Here is a 17,583-nt window from a genome sequence, read left to right on the forward strand (position 1 = left end):
CAGTGAAGAGGCATCAGTGGGTTCTACATGCAGCAGGAGTGGAGAGCTCATAATGGGCCACAGAGTTATTACAAATGTCCCCTTGAGGATTGCCTGCTGATCTGTCACTCCAGGGTGGGTAACACGCACCCGTGGCGGCCACTGCGCGCTCACCCATGGTTTTATCTGTAAATTGGCCTCCAGGCCATGACCCCAAGGGGCTATCAGAGCCACCCACCGCATGTGGGGAGCCTTCACTGTCCAGGGCCATTCCCAGTCCACAGTCTGCCCTGGGTCCACTCCAGTTGGGGCTGGCAATAGGATGTTGCCCTGCTGTCCAAGTCCCGGTTTTAATAAGATGTCTGATGTCTTTATTTGTAATTGGATGGGAGCAGCGGCACGATGTAGCAATGCCTCCACTGGAGCCAGGCCGCCTCTCCTGCTCCTCTCATTCAATGTCTGCAACACCTCCCAGAGACGTCGACTCCACCCGGCCAGCGTCTGAGTGAGGGCAGTGGCTCTTAGTCCTTGCTTCAGTAGGCCATTATACCTCTCTATAATCCCTGCAGCTTTGGGATTATAGGGAGTGTGAAACTTCCATTCAACACCCATGTTCTTGGCCCACTGCTGCACCCGGGCTCCTGTAAAATGAGTCCCTTGATCGCTCTCCACTACCAGCGGACGTCCATATGCAGCACATAGGCGTGCCAGTGCTGCCAAAACTGCCTTTTGGTCCGCATGTGGAGCAGGGTAAGCTGCCAATAACCCGGTAGCAGTGTCCACACAGGTGACAGCATATTGTTGTCCATCGGAGCGAGGTAATGGTCCAATGATGTCAATCTGCCAGCGTGTCAGGGGTACCTGCCCCCGCAACACCTGGCCTGTAGATGCAAAAGGTCTCCGGGGGTAAGTCCTAGAACATACTACACATGTTTCACATGCAGTCTGGATTTCTTTTAAAGTTACAGGTAGACCCCAGGCACGTACAGTGGCCCACATTGTCTTCTGCCCTGCGTGGAGCAAGCGTCTGTGTAGCCACTGCGCAACATCCCGCCCTGGAGCAGTTTCAAGCCATCAAACCCGGGCTAGGGTATCTGCCTCATCATTGCCTGGTGAGGCTAATGGGGCATGTCCTGTGACATGATAAACAGTCACCTGCTTCTGATGCCCCAGATCCCATAGATCTTTCCATAGGGCCTGGCCCCACAATGGCCGATGCATAACTGTCCAGTCATTTAAATTCCATGTGGAAATCCACAGTGTCAGGCCCCTGTACACAGCCCAACTGTCAGTACAGATTACTACAGGGGAAGGCTCATGGGCCACCACCATCCATACTGCTCGCAGTTCAGCCCATTGGCTGCTCTGTCCCGTCCCGGTTTCGAACCAGATAGTGTCTGTTTCTGGGTGTACAGCCACCGCTGTCCAAGAGGCTGGCTGGCCCCGGCTGGAGCCATCTGTATACCAGGCCTCTGCTGGAATGGGTGCTCGACCCTCCTTGTAGGGACTAGCTTCAGGTTCGGCTTCTATACAGGCTTCTGAATTTGGTTCCATACTAGTATATGTCACAGGACCAAGAACCTCCTGCAACTCCACCCTTAAGGGGCTAGTTGACAGGGTGCAGCGCTGTTCTAAGTATGCCCCCCACTTCGCCAAAGTGGGTGTTTGAGCAGTGCCACTATGGGGCTTTGTTGTCCAGTCCCGTACCCATCCAGCTATTGGGTAAGTGGTTCTCACTGAGACAGGGGCTGTGGCAGTTATACTTTCTGTGGCTAGTAAGGCTGCATATACCGCAGCTAACTGTTTCTCAATTAAGGAATACCTAACCTCAGCCCCCTTCCAGAGTTGGGACCGAACCCAATAGGCTGTCGTAGCCTCTCTGATTTCTGCCAGAGTCCCCACCCGAACCCTTCCTGAGTAACATGTACATCGAGCTCACAGGGTCGGGCTGGGTCAAAAACCTGCAAGGCCTGAGCAGTCTTTATAGTTCGTTTGGCCGTGGCAAATGCTGTGTCTGCCTCAGCTGACCAATCCCACCTGGCTCCCTTACGTATTAACATATACAAGGGCCGTAAGAGCTGGGCCATGTGAGGTATAAATGCCCTCCAGTAACCCAGCAGACCCAGAAAGGCTTGCAGCTGCTTCACTGTGGTTGGAGTGGGGTAAGCTTGAACTTTATCTATCACAGCTTCAGGGATAACCTTTGTCTTACCCGACCAAACAACTCCCAGGAACTTAACTGACAGTCCAGGCCCCTGCAGTTTGCTTTCGTTGATTGCCCAGCCGCATGTTTTCAGGTGTGTTAATAAGAGAGGTACTGCCTTTTCCAGATCTGTAAGAGAGTCACTTGTCAATAAAATATCATCAATATAATGGTATAAACGCACTGAAGATGGCCTTTCCCACCGGGCCAAATCTGCTGCCACCAGCCCGTGACACAGAGTCGGGCTGTGCAGGTATCCCTGTGGCAGCACAGTGAATGTCCACTGCCGGCCTTCCCAGGTGAAGGCGAATTGGTCTTGACTTCCTGGGGCTATATCTATGGAAAAAAAAGCATTTGCCAGATCAGCTACAAAATGGTACATTCCCAGCTCGTGGCTCAGACGATCCATCAAATCTGCCACTGAAGGCACTGCAGCATGCAAGGGGGGAACTACCTTATTCAATTCACGATAATCTACTGTCATGCGCCAAGAGCCATCGGGCTTCTTCACCGGCCACACTGGCGAATTGTAGGGGCTGTGGGCAGTACGCACAATGCCCACTTTCTCCAGCTCTGATATTGTGCCTGTAATTTCTTTGTAGCCTCCGGGCAACCGATATTGCTTGGTATTAGTCACTCGCCTAGGGACTGGCAGTTGTAGGGGCGGATGCTTAGCATGTCCTCTCACCACTGCCTTTACCACTCGCACTCTAAGGCGAAACTCTCCGACTGTGGTTTCTAGCCATAAGCCACGTAGTACATCCACCCCCAGGATGTACTCCGGGATGGGCGATACATACACTTTATACTCTTTAGGGGGTAATCGCCCAATCCCCAGAGATAGTTTTACTGCTGTCACCTTGACACTCTGGCCTCCATAGCCATCAATATAACAAGTAGACCCATGAAATCTTTCCGGATTTCCATAGAGCAGAGTACATTCTGCTCCTGTGTCTACTAGCGCTAAAACCCTTTGTACGTTAGTCGGGGACCAGTGAATGGCAAGCTCCACATGTGGCCTCCGGTCCCCGCCCGTCCCCTGTGGACGGGTTCCTCGGCCCTCACCCTATTCAAAGGATATCAGGCCATCACCCGAGGACGGGGCTGGCAGCAAGTGGTCTTCCAGGCGCAGGGCGCGCGCCTGAGGCCTGGGGCTTCCAGGCTCCCCTTGAGCAGCAGTCCTTCTCATGGGTGTGAACCTCTGGTCTTCTCGCAGCTGCTGCCATAATTCCAATAAATATGCATTGGGCTGTGCGTCTATTTTAGTGCTATCTACGCCTGCTCTTATTAAATCCATCCACATTTGTTTACGGGTGACTTTTATAGGTTCTGTGATGCCAAGAGGCCTCCTTGCCCTCCTTGGCATTCCTTTTGACCTTTCTGAAACTACCCGTATTCCTTTCTGAGAGCGCCGGCTCTCAACTTCTCCCAAGCTGGCTATCATGGTGGTGACGTCATGTATCTGACGTCCCACATAGGGTGCTAGTACTGCCATGAGGGATCCAAATGTAGAGGAGGGGGCATCCTTTAATACCAAGTCTCTCATTCCTGCTGTGAAACGCTCGTCGTCAGGACCACGCGTATTCACATTAAACATGGCCTGCCGCATCCCCAATTCCCGAAGTACCTGCACCAGCTCGGCGTACGTCTGCCATCCGTTTACTGTCTCCGGCACGTCTCCCGCATCAGCCCATACTGTCCGTATGGCAGCCATTATCCACTCCAGGAGGGTGTGGTCGCCCTGGCCATACCGCCGGCTGTTCTGCAGCCTCTGTCGCAAGGATGGGTGTGAAGTCACGGAGGCCAGTCTCTCCATCTCTTGAGCCGTGCAAATAATCCCATCCACCCCCAGGTCCCATAAACGTAGCAGCCAGGCTGCCAAGGGTTCCCCTGGTTTCTGGCAGAACTGTTTGCCCAAGTCCACCAGTTCTGCCTGGGTGTAAGGTCGGTAGGTAGTAAATTCCGTCATCTGAGGTGGTCCCGCAGCCAGACCCCCTGGGGCCATGGGTCGCTGCCGCTTCATTTTCTGAGTCACCACCGGGCGGGCCCGGAGCATGGGCCCGGCCTCCTCCTCCTCTCCAGAGGAGTCCGGCATCTCCGGGGTGGCGGGTTGGTTTACCACTGCCGGTTGGGATTCAGGCAAAGGTTCAGCCTCCCTCTCCTCCTCTCCTGAGCAGGGGTCAGGCATCTCTGGAGTCGCAGGCTGGTTTGCCACCACCGGCTGTGATTCGCGCAAAGGGCCAGCCTCTCTCTCCTTCCTTCCTGAGACGGAGTCTGGCATCTCCGGAAGGGTGGGTCGGTTTCTCCGAACTTCTTCCTCCAGAATCCTCAAATGTTGTTGCTGTATCCGCATCTCTTCTCGCATCTCATCCAGTACTTGCTGGATCCTAGACTGCTCTTTCCGCCTGGACTCTCGCAGAGCCGTGAGAAACACCCATCCCACGGCTCCTGCCGCCTCGCGGGCACTGCATCCACTCAGGGTTTCTTCTATTTCATACAGGGCCTGTTCCAACTGCCCCGGGGATCCATCCACCTCTGGCCATTCCTGGGGAGGTGCCCACTGGGCGAGGAGGTCGGCCACCGGGTACCATCTGCTCGTGGCCGGCCATCCAGGGATCCCTCTCCAGATTTCAAAGGGTTTCGTCTGCGTAGAGCTGTCCTGCCTCGAACCGTCCTGCCGTCTACGCCAGTTGTAAAGCAACCAACCCATTCTGAGCAGGTTTATGAACGGTTCTAGCAGCCACATACTCTTCGCCGTGGTTTGTAGTCGCTCCAACAATCCTCCGTACACTCCACTCCTCCACCCTTAACACCGCACTACCACCACACCGCACTATGCTGCACCACCCTTATATTATCAGTCTTTTAGCGCAGGTGTACCCACTTCAGGTGCCCGCCATCAGGCATGCACCCAGGATCACAGGGCTCTCTCATCTATCCTGATGGCGGAAGGGCAGAAAAGCCTGATACCTTTTACCTTACCCTACAATAGGCAACCAAAAGAGGTGTTTGGTTTGGGTTTGGTTTTAAAGATGGGAAAGATTACAGGTGATTTATTGGCGGAGAATGACTTAGAGAACAGGGGAAAAGTGACAGGCCAGGAGGATGGCCGTCACTGTGGCAATAAACACCATGGCCACGGGATACCAGATAGGTGAGGCTATTGCAGGGAAGAGAGAGAACTGCAGAGATTCCCAGGAGGGACAGGCAAGCTCACATGTCTGTGGGGTGGGCGCTTCTGGTCTGAGAGGTTCTATATCACTTAAATCAAAGCAAGATTAGCAGCTGTCAGGACTGGGGAGGAGGTATTGGCGCTGAGAAGAGATAAATAAAATAAAATGTTCACAGGAGTAGGAGAGCGCGCACTTGGGAAATGTAGTAGGACTTGGGTGTGGTGTCAGGGATTTGAGACCAGTCAGCAAGGCGGTGTGTTTCTGAGCCACGTTCCTCCAAGTTCCTCCAAGTGGCCGCAGGTGAGGGCAGGCAGGAGCAATGTGTTTAACCAGCTTGGGATGAGACAGGTGTGCACGGGATGGGTGCTCAAGTAATTCAAAACATGCAACCTGAAATTGAAGCTACGGGAGAGAAAGGACTGCGTGGGGCCGGGTGATGGGCTCACGGTTTATTAAATCCCCGTGAGTTAGCCAATTGCTGGCTTTGGAGTACTGATTTTTCTCAAAATTTCAGCCGTCAGAGATATTTTTCCGAGGGCACGTTCTAACTCCCCAATTTTCTCTTCCTTTTTCTTTAATAGCCTCTCGCACCCTTTGATGGGTGGATTATCTTACTTTTCAGAGGAAACGAATTGAGGCTTCTTTCAGCGTTACAGCCCCTGCCCGGAGGGCGGGCTTTGTGGGTCTCCTCGGAGCTGGCTGTTCTGTTTGTTTTGGTCTCAGGCTCCCGTCCCGCGTCTGCTGATCCGGGCCGGCCACTCCTGTTGCAGGGGAGGGAGAAAGCGCGGGGCGGGGCCCTGGCCGTGGGCGCTGGAGAGGCGTCGCCTCCCCTCTGCGCCTCCCCCGCGGCTGGGGTTCTTTCGGCCGGCTGGGTCCCGGGCTTGGGTGTCCAGGGAGCCGCGGGAGGGGCAGCAGCGTTCCTCAGACTGCTTTGACCTAATTCCCTTGGTATTTTGCCCAGCGCGGACATTTTAGAATGCAAAGCAGAATGCCTTGGTAGCTGTGCTTTTGTCTGGAAGAGCTATTGGAGTGGGATCACAGCAATAGCGTTTTGTTCGACTCCCCTAGCCCTTCCTCCCACCTCCACCCCCATCCCCACCTCTTCAGGTGGTAGGCCGGACCGCAAGGGCCCAATGGGAGCTGTCCACGCTCCCCACCAGACCCTGTTTTGAAAGGAAAGGGTCAGAAGGGTGGTTGAACATTAACTCTTTGTGGTTGTGGCTCCAGGAGCACTTGGATTTCAAAGCTGCCGAAGCACAGTGTGAAAGTCCACCTATGCTTTATTGCCCATATTCTTTGTGCCACACCCTGGGAACTTTTCTAGAAAGAAAGGCAACTTCCAGGTCTTTCAAGTGATTGCCTCTGATTCTCAAGTCCTTGAATGGCGACAGTCCCTGCTTTGCATCCTCATCACTCTATGATATGGCTATGACTGCCTCTGTTTTTTAGATAAGGCAAGTGACACTTAGAGAGTTGAAGTGAGCCCCATCCTCTAGATAGTAGGAACAGAATTCAGTTGTTTCTGGACAGGGTTTCAAAGTCCTGGCACTTTCTATTATTCCACCGTGGCCATGCACACCAGGGGCACTGGGTTTGCTTGGTGGGGAGAGAAAAAGAGAAACTAACACTAAATAAAGGAGGAAATGCTGGACCCAGATGAATGCTAAAGCAAGGGAAAAGGTCAGTGGGCTTTGTGTTTGCTTGTTTCTGTGTGATTCTGGGAAGTATCCCCAGAGGAAGTGCATTTTAACCTGACCATCAAGGATGAGTAGGGGGATGCACAGGCATAGAGGGACTTTTGAGAACTAGGGAGCAGAAGGTTTAAAGGGACAGATTCTGGTATCCCCAGAATGTAAAGGATGAGGCCCTTAGGGGACCCATACCACTTCATTTTTGGAGGAAATAAATGGAGACTCAGGGAGGGTAGGCAGTTACTTAACACACAAAACAAGTAAATGACCAAACAGGCTAGAACCCAGATACTCTACCCTTTAATCTCTAGTCTTGCTTCATAATTTACTGTTTAGACATAGAATGTAAAAGCAGTTCACACTTGGTTAGCACTTACCAAACAAACGCTTATGTGTTTATTTCTTTTAGCTCTTGTAATAATACTTCATGAGGTGTTGGAAGTGTCTTGACATCCTGAAAATTGTCTTCCCAAGATCACCACCCCATGCCCCACAACTGGACTCTTTCCTCCTCTGCTATTGTAATTCTGCAGTAATGACTTAAAAGTGGGTAAGAAGCACATGACAAAATATCACTCCTTTCAACCTAGACATTTTCCTCCCCCTTTTTCAGACAAGGAAACTGAGTCTCAGAGATGTCTACTGATTTGGCCAAGGTCACAAAATGGTAATGTTGGTGGAGTTGGCACTGGAGACCAGGACTGTATTCTCTCTACTCCAACTAGCATGGTGCCCACCTTGGATAGAGAAGCCATGCAGCCTTCCTTTCTCTTGATAGTTTCAAGTCTTCCAGACAGCAGTGCCGGGGGACTATTGGCTTCTGCAGGCAGTTTGGGCCCCAGCATTGTCAAATCTTCTTCAGGGGGATTACCTGCCCAAATTCCTCACTGGGGGAGTGGTGGCTCAGGGATCAGAACTTGGGTCTCCCAGCTACCATTGTGATTTTTCTGCCCTGCCCATGTCACCTGAAGGTCTGGATCACATTACCCCAAAAGATCAAAAGGCGACCCTTTAGAGAAGCTACTTGGTAAAGCAAATTTGGTTTGGATTTGCAGGATAACAGTCAAAGGGCCAAAGGCCTGGCGGTCAGGATAGCCACTGGAGGCATGGAGCCTGCTTGAAATTGGTTAACACCTCTTAAATCTGGGTAAAGAGTGACAAGTAGTCAGAATTATGACTTGGGGGTGGAAAAATGAGTCTCCCCAAATATTTCTGTTCTCCAGTAACCCTCACTGACTGAGTGAATAAGATGCATGAGTATTCAAAACTAATTAAGTTCATCTGGCTCGTCTTTGCAGCAAACTAAGGTGTCTCTGAGGCGGGACTTCCGGAAGAGATGTTTGGAAGGAGGGATTCCGTTGATGGAGGAAGCTCTTGAGCTTTGTGGGACTCAAGCCAGTTGTGCCAATTACTGAAGGTCTTACTCTGGAAAAAGGCAATTTTCTACCATAGGCCTCAGTCATCATTCATTCATCCTGCCATCCAATAAACATTTCTTAAACCCCTTTTGTGGATCTGGCACCATCCTAATGGATGAGACAATTTCTAATAAGATAGTCCCTCTAGTGAAAGAACTCACAACTCCAAGGGAGAAACAGACAAGGCCAGAGATTGGAAGAGATTCTTACTGACTCTTAGATAAGTGAGAAGGCCTCTGGAAGAACTGATGTCAGCAGAACTACAATTAAGCCTTATGAACTTTTGTGAAGCTTTGAAAAAGGTGTCCCTTTTTCTGGGTAAATGCAGGCCATCTGTGAGAGGAACTCCGTGGCCTCTAGTTTGGTAGTACAGCAGAGGGTTCTTGGCCAGATGCTATTTAAATTTTGAAACCAATGCCAGTTTTGAAAACACACCCATCAGGTTTGGAATCTGCACTTCTTTGGGGAACAAAGAAAAGGAGTGAAGGGGACCCTGAAAGCCACAAAATGTGGGTCAGCAGATGGATTGTAACACGTTCTATCCTTGCCAGGGAAGACCTTTGCTTCTGGTCTCCAGTTTGTCACTTCGAATTTCCTGAGCAGTGCTCCTGCCTCTGGCAGGACCAACACCAAATTCTAGAACTGTCCTCTGCTGCCTGGTCCTAGACGTAGCCTGCACCACCTCTAAAGCTGTCTCCTGTTGCCCAGCCAGCCTCCAGAGTGCTGCTACTGGCTGCTGTGGTGATGCCTCAGGGTGTTACCTGGGATTACCTCCAGCTGCCACTGTGATTTGGGTCCTGGTCCACTCCTTAATGAGTGTGCCACCAGCTCCAGACCCTTATTGGAGTGACAATGCCATCTTTCATGAGCAGGTTTTGATTTGGACTGTTGAACATTGGAGAAACTATCTAGAATAAGACAGACGTCCATTTTTGCCCTTGAAAACTCTTTCCTTTTCTCCTTTTGCTGTTTGTGAGTAAACCCTGTTGTTACACTCTGAGTTGAAGTTGTGTCTCTCAATTACGCATGACATTCCCCAGGTTTGCATGGTTTTAATACCAGGATATACAGCTCAGTATAGCAAGTAGAGACTAAGCAGATAGATATGTCCCTAGTTACCCCCATGGACCAATCATTTTTGTTTAGTAAATAGTCTCCTATGTGAGCACAGTAACCATTAATGTCAAGATTGAGACATAAAGGTCCAGTAGGAGGCAAAGGTGAAAGAGTCCATTTCAGGCTGAAGAATGAGGACATCCTGGGGAAAGAGCTTCCTATACATGATTTAATAGGACTACGAGAGAGCTGAGGTTGGGAAGACTGACAGAAATGGTTTACTGTTCATTCGTTAAACAGATATTTATTGGGCATCACTCCAAGTTTAGTGCTATAAACACTAGGGAAGCAGTAGAGAACAAAAAGACACAATCCCCACCTTTGAGGAATTTATATTCTAGTGAGATCTTAATGGGTCTCCAGTATCAACTGCCAAATCATAAGGGCAAATTGATTTCTGTTTTACCTTTCCTTTGACCTTGTGTGAATACCCCAAAGAGATAAAGTACGCAAGAGCTCTTTGAAAACTGGAAACTTCTGATTATTTCTACAAATAATCCCTTCTAATTTTAATTGGAGTGACCAACAATAGTGCCCAGGAAATTGCTGACATCGGGCACCTACCTGATCCTACCTTCTGGGAAGAGGAGACCTTTGGGCCAGTGCTACAGGAACTGTGATGCTTTTCTTCATTCTGCCCTCAAGGCCCATCCTGACCAGTAAAGAGATCCATCCCTCTCTGGGTCAGCTGAGTGGCCTGTTGACCTGTAACTTCCGTGGGATATATAGAAATTCACTGACTCAACTTTAAGCTATGGTACCTGATGTTGCCCCTTTTCTTCTGGTTGAAATACTAATGAAGACCAGAGAATAACCTAAAATCAAGAACAAAAAAGGGAAATTTTGTCTCTGATAAGAGTGGACTGAGGGGCCTGGAGGCCTTTTTAGAAGCTGTGTTTGTAACTGATCAGTAATTCTGATGCAGGTCAAAGGGGCTGGTTCTTTTTTTTTCTTTTTCTTTTTTTAAAAAATATTTTATTTTATATAATTCTTACATCATTTTTCATTTTTGCACAATGTATGCATCTTCATTTTGGTTATATTCCCCATACAATTGCATCCCCCTTATTTTGACCCTAATCCTTCCTCTCCCCGCCCTCACCCCCAGCCCCCCTACATTGTGTCTCTGGTTTCAGTTGCTTGTTGATTTTGAGTTTTACTTTGTATTGATTAGTCTTTTTCCTGGTCCCTTATTTAGGTTTTCTAAAATCCAAAGAGGCTGATTCTGAGGACTGGGAACTTGGCCTCTCACTCACTGTGTGACTGTGGCCAAGAACTTCCTCTTTCTCTCCTTAGTTCCTTCTTTTTTTTTTTTTTCAAGATTTATTTATTTATTTAAGAACTGGGGTACAGACCAGATGCACAGGAGGGTGAGAGGATTCACCAGAGACAGAGCAGGACCTTCTTCTATTAGCCAGGAAAGGGACTTATTAAAACTTTTTTTAAGATTTTTTAATTTATGCATACAAGAACTGGGGTACAGGTCAGAGGTGTGGCAGGTATGTGTGTGTGTGTGTGTGTGTGAGAGAGGATTCACCAGAGGCAGAGTGGGGAACAGAACAGGAGGATTGACTGAAATACACTGCTGAGGGGAGCAGCGGGCTAGACAGGAGAGGTCAGCTGCACCATGTGGGTACCTCCTTGGCTGGAACGCAAACTCATGCTGTAGTGGCTACAGATAGCTTCAGAGTGCTGCTTCTTAATTCCTTGCACCACCAGGGAGGCCCTACGACTTATTCAAACTTAAACAACAGAGTCCTTTGAATTCTTCTGTAGAGCCCCTAATGTAGTTGACCTTGGATCCTGGTTCTTACTGTTCTTGTGTGGCCTTGGGTAAGGCATTTCATCTCTTGGCTTTAGTTTTCTTGTGTTTATGAAGACGATAATATCTACTTCACAGGTTTCTTCTTTCATTCTGTCCTTCCTTCTATCCTGTTCTTAGTCTTCTTCCTCCTTTTTGTTCATCCTTCATTCTCTCCTCTCTTCTCTTTACTATTCCTTCCCCTCTCTTCATGGTCTGCATCATGGAATGTATGCCTGAAGGGGCCTGCTATGGCATTAAGCACCCAGAGGTGCTTAATAAATCACCAAAGATAGTTGTCCTTTCTTCTGTCCCTTTTCCACTTCTTTCATTTTTCTTTCTTTTTGCAGTCTCATATAATTTTATATTTTCTTCTCACCAGACTTAATCACTCAGAAAGCTGAATAAATTTGATGCCCAGAAATTGTTTGCCCTCACTGGTGAACTTCTACTTCCTTTTAACATTTTTTTGCTTGTTTTTTTAATTGGACAAGGAGAACCACAGCACTTCTTGGGTTTCCCCCTCTGACTATCTCATCCCCAGACCCTGACATGGCTGTTTCCCTCCTTTCTCTACAGACATCTGATCTCTTGAAAGTATCTATATAAATATCATGCCTACTGTGGGTTTCTCTCTTTCTTTTCTTTAGTTCCTTGAGGACAGGACATGTACTTCTGAATATCCCTGCAGCAAGGCCCAGAACCTGCCCAGAAGAGCTGCTTGCACTTTGGGTAGAATACAGGTAAACACGCATGGTAGCTGAGAATTAGCTCAGGGGGCGTAGGTCTGGAGACACCTTCATATTTCATAGACGTGAAAACTGAACCTGCGTGGAAAGGATCTTCCTTTGAGCAAGGGCCCTGTGTTACACTTCTTTGCATTCATTATAGTACTTATTAAGAGCAAAGGAAGAAATGAGTGGATTTAAAGAAAAAGAAGGAAGGAGAGGGAGGAAGAAAGAAGGTGAGAAACCAACACTTACTAAGCACCGAAAGTATCAGATTTTTAAGAAAATGCTATCTCACTTTATCTTGACAACAAGCATCTGAGATAAAAGCTTTTATCACATCCTGCTGGGGATGAAATTGAGGCACAGATGGTAGAGTCACTTGTCCAAGTTCCCATGAACATGCAAAGCAGAATAAGAAACTGAAGCAAGGTCTGTGAGGTCAAGGCCATGCCTTATTTTTGGGTGAGAATTACCACCACGGTCAAGTGTAAGAATCATATAGGCTGTATTGGAGACTAGATCAGTGTAAAGGGTTCCTTGTAACAGTAAAAAAAAAAAACAAGTCACTCGATGTGAGCCTCAGTCTCCTCACTTGTGATGAAGGGTGCTCTCTGTAGTTCTGAGGCCTCTCTCAGGTCTCTCGGCTTCATCTAACTCACTAGGAGCCATTTTTAAAAGATAGATTCTTCCAGGAGGAGTCATATATCTTTAGCTAGAAATGTCAGAATCAGGCCAAGCAAACTTATTTGTGGGTTTTGATGGGGTTTCACTGAATTGATTGGGGTGAAGAGTTCAGAGCTAAGTTGTTTGGTTTTTCAGCTCCAGGGTGGGAGAGACTGGGGCCTGACATAATTTGAGGTCGTCTGGCGACAGCTCTGCCTGCATGTTTTGAACAGCTGATCTGAGAGGGCTTCCTTCAGACCCAGCTACACTCTGTTCCCCCAAGAGGACTAGGAAACTGTTGAACTATGGATTAAGATGCTGTCTTGGTCACCGGAGTAACCATGTCAAATTTCTGGGGCTTTCCTTTTTTGACTCTGCCTTATGCCTGCAATGTTTCAGTGTTAGTTTTGATGTTTTGCATGTTCTTCATCTCTCTCTCTCTCACCTCTTCTCTTTCCTTCCTTCTTCTCTCCCTCCTTCCAGATGTTTGCTATTCTAAATTTAAAAACATTTAGAATTATAAGATATTTTGGCGATAATGCTTTCCAAAGTCTAACTGACAGTGGTTTTTTTTGTCTTCTGATAATTGGTATTTTCTGTCTCTTCCTTATTATTTACCTAAGATTCATTAATAACAGCAATTATTACATTTGGGAGAACTTATGGACCAATGGATACCAGGAATTGTTCTTTCATGGACTTTCAATCAACAAATATTTGGTAAGCACCCAAGAATTTCCAGACACCATCACGGAACGCCAGGCATTCAGCAGTGACCAAGGCAAAGTCCTTGTCTTCATTGTTGGAAACATAGACAATCAACAAGTAAACACATATTTAACATATTTTTAGGCTATGTATACCTTTAAAAGGACTTCACAGAGCAGGTGCTATAAGCCCATTTGCAGAAAAACTGAGGTTCAGATAATGAAGTTATTTTTCCAAAGTGTGGAGTGTGGCCCCATTTGTGGTCTTTCTAATACCCGAGGAGGTTCTTTATTGTGATACAGCTTTATTGAGCCCAGACATTGGTTGGCTATGATGCTTATAAAGCTTCAACTCTAAGACACTTTACTTGCATGTGGCCTTTCTAAATTCAAGGCCCACCACATTTTATAAACCTCAGGCCCCAGGAAACCTGGACTGATAATCTCACTGATAACAGATTCAGTGACAATTTTTGATTCTCTCAAGAACTCAAAAGCCAGGAGGAGACAGACATGAAACAAATAATGTAATAAAGAGAGATAAAGAGCTATGAGGGTGGTGACCTCAATTGGGTCCCTTTCTCCCAAATTCACATATTGAAGCCTTTTTAAAAAATAGATTTGGGCCTCCCTGGTGGCACAGGCGGTTGAGCGCCGCACTGTGAAGCTGTCTGCAGCCTCTGCAGCAGGGGTTCGATCCCGGCCGGTCGGCGAGAATCCCACATGGCACAGCAGACCTCTCCTGTCTCGTCTGCTGCTCCCCTCAGCAGTGTTTCATAACTCTGCCTGTTCTGCTCCCCACTCTGTCTCCAGTGAATCTTCTCACCCTCCCGCGCATCTGTCCTGTACCCCGGTTCTTGTATAAAAATAAATCTTTAAAAAAAAATAAATAAATAAAATAAAAAATAGATTTACTTATGCATACAAGAGCTGGGGTACAGGCCAGAGATGCAGGGGGTGAGAGGATTCACCAGAGACAGGGCAGGGAACAGAACAGGCAGACTGACTGAAATACACTGCTGAGGGGAGCAGCAGGCGAGACAGGAGAGGTCTGCTGCACCATGTGGGTAGCTCCCTGGCGGGCCAGGGATCGAACTTGTGCTGCAGAGGCTGCAGATAGCTTCACTTGTGCTGCAGAGGCTGCTGTACTTAACCCCTTGTGACACCAGGGAGGCCCGATATATTGAAGCCTTAACCGTATTTGGAGATGGGACCTTTGGGGAGATAATTAACATTACCTGAGGTCATATGGGTGGGACCCTAACCCAACAGCATCGGTGTCCTTATAAAAGGAAGAGACTCCACGGAGCTCTCACATTGTACACACAGGAGAAAGGCTGTGCGAGGCCACAGTGAGAAAGCAACTACCTGTAGCCAGTAAGAGAACTCTCACTAAAATTGTCTCACCTCCAGGACTGTGAGAAAGTAAATTTTTGTGGTTTAAGTCATCCTGCCTGTGGTGTTTTTTTTTTTTTTTATAGCAGCCAGAGCCGATTAATCTAAGAGGGCTATACAAAGCAGATGGATTTAGGGAGGGAGATGCATTCCAGACCTAGGAAATAGCCCAAGTGAAGACCTATCTGTAGAATAGTAAATAATAACCTTGCTCTCTTGAGGAGTTGGAAGGAAGAGATAGATAATGACACGTGGGTGGGGGAAATCACAAATGGTGTGGCACGCAGTACTGAAGAGTTGGGGTTTTATCTAATGGGTGTGGGAGTGCCCCAATTTGCCTTTGAGCAGGGGAGAGTCCTAACCGTCATGGCAGTGGTGTGGAGAAAGGTGGATGGGAGCCTAGCTAAGTGACTGTTGTAATAGGTCAGGTGAGAAAGGGGTGGCACTGAAGTAGGTCAGTGGGAGTGGAGAGAGCGACATGCTTTGGAACTGGGGGGAGAATGACACTTGGGTTTCTCCTTTGGGTGCCTGGGTGGATAGTGCTTGGGATATTCTGGCTATCTGTCTAAACTGACTTCATTGTATCTGTAGATTTAATTTACTTATCACAAAAAGTGTTAGGAGTTCTCATATTTTCAAGAAATATCAGGGAGAGGTGCGCTGTAGTTCTGGGTGTGCAGGTTTGGTTAACTGTGTGCTCTGTGCTGGGAGCCCGCAGAGTGGAAGCATGGTGGCCAGAGGCGGGGAGAGCCGCCAGCAATCTTCATCTGAGCACTAAGCTTATTAACAGACTGCTGGGTTTGCTTCCTGTAACTTTTTTCTTCTTTTTTTAATACACCTGAAACTTAGGTTAGGGAGGTTACAAGGTATTGGAGGGAGTTGGAGTCAAGCTTGGTAACTAGTTGGCTTGGGCTAAAGAACACTTGTGTTCTGGCCTGTGTCTAGGTTCTGACCCTACTACCATATCTCTTTGGCCATTTGTTTGTTGTTCAGGGCCTTGGTCTCATCTCAGAAATGAGCCACTTGGGTTAAGTGACCTATGAAAAAAAGGTACAGAAATCAAGATCCAGGGGGAAGATTAAAGTCTAATTTCCTGGGATAGTGCCCAATTCAGACCTGATATGACAAGCTTTAACTTTTGTATCATTTCATCTCAGTCTGGGCCCATAGACTCTCAGAGAACTCTCGAGAGAAGAAGATATCTGCACGCCATTCAGGCCAGCTTCTCTATTTTATGTTTGAAGAGACTGAGAACCATGAGGAGCATCACCCAAGGTCGTAAAGCTATTTAATAGCAGAGAACAGGTCTGGAACCAAAGTCTCCTTCTTGATCAGGGCCACGAGGGCCATGTAACGACCAGGTTATGCACTGCGTGACTCTCTGGACTCTGGTGTGAGTGGTACCCCTGGAATTATGTAAGGCGGAGGTCCTGCTTGTGACTCCCATTTCGACACTCCTCTCACTCAAAACAGCTAATTATTTAAAATGGCTTCTCCACCCCCCTGGATAGCTGGCACTCTCACTTTCTCCCTTTTCTTGTTCGGTGGAATTCTATTCATCCTTTGAAGCTCAGTGCAAATGTCATCTCCCCAGCCCCCTTTCTTTTCTCCATGCATACTTCTATGACTGTATTTACTTAACACATTGCATGGGAATTAGTTTCTTACTACTCACTCTAAGTTGACCCAATAAGGGTGGCGACGCTGTTTCATTTATTTCTGTACTTCTTACACCTAGCCCAGGTGCTCAGTCCATCAATGAATGGATACAACAGATAAATGATGGAATGACTGTCAACTGAGGTCTGCTAGAGAATAGAGAATCAAAGAGAAAAGGCTTAGGAAGTCATGTCCCATGAGGTGTGAATGAGACTAGGGTTTCTCTCTCATCTGCTTATTTCTTGGACCTACAGGTCATCACCCTCATTAAGGACAGCTCCTTGAAGCTGTAAGCAGGAAATACCTCGCTATCTGGCCCAATGGCCCATATTGAAGACATAATCCTTTGGCTTGTGACTCACCAATGGATTCCAGAAGGCTCAGTGTGGGTGGCCTTCCTCAATCAATCATGATTGGGCATCCCAGCTTGGGATTGGATTCCCTTCCTGCCACCCAAGCTTATAGGTCTGTCAGATGCAGCCTGTATGGAGACCTCTGGCCATGAGACCTGCTCAGCTCCTAACCACCCACCAGGAGATGCAGGAAAGCATCCATAAAAGCTAGGCTTTATGACCACTGACACCCCCTTGAGTATGGTCATTATGATTATTTAACATTTATGAGACACCCTTGGTGCAGTGGGGGCAAGGGAAAGGCAGTTTGGCAGCCTCAACACAAACGGATGTTTCTATATAACCTCATGAAGGTGCTCCCTCCCACCCAGATTAGTTCATTTGCAGCTACATTCAGGAGCTTCTACAGGGCAAAATGCACTCAATTCATCCTGTATGATATTAACTCAGGCATTTCCAGGAGAACCTCAGCAAATCAAAATCCAATGAAGGAGATTCTTCAATTAACCACATTTTGTGTACTTCTGTTGATTTGTTCTCAAAAGTGATGTTGATATGCAAAGTTCTTCATTCTTTCTCATTCAACAAAATATATGACCTTCTGGCTTTATGCCAGAACCTGTGTCTGCTCCTGGCATTATAGAGATAAATCAGATACACAGTGCTCCTAGACAAGTCAATCTTGTGGAGAAAA

General features: G+C 47.7%; 1 long non-coding RNA gene across 1 annotated transcript; it reads right to left on the reverse strand.

The window, feature by feature from the left end:
- Nucleotides 1–13,049: 13,049 nt before the first annotated feature.
- Nucleotides 13,050–17,057, reverse strand: LOC129145158 (uncharacterized). The gene is made up of 3 exons (XR_008550310.1): nt 16,899–17,057; nt 16,553–16,685; nt 13,050–13,270 (listed from the first exon to the last, which is right to left on the reverse strand). It is a non-coding gene; the product is annotated as an uncharacterized LOC129145158 (long non-coding RNA).
- Nucleotides 17,058–17,583: the final 526 nt, after the last annotated feature.

This window comes from Talpa occidentalis, unplaced genomic scaffold (genome assembly GCF_014898055.3).
Source record: "Talpa occidentalis isolate TD23 unplaced genomic scaffold, MPIMG_talOcc4v2.1 talOcc4.9, whole genome shotgun sequence".
Taxonomy (NCBI): domain Eukaryota; kingdom Metazoa; phylum Chordata; class Mammalia; order Eulipotyphla; family Talpidae; genus Talpa; species Talpa occidentalis.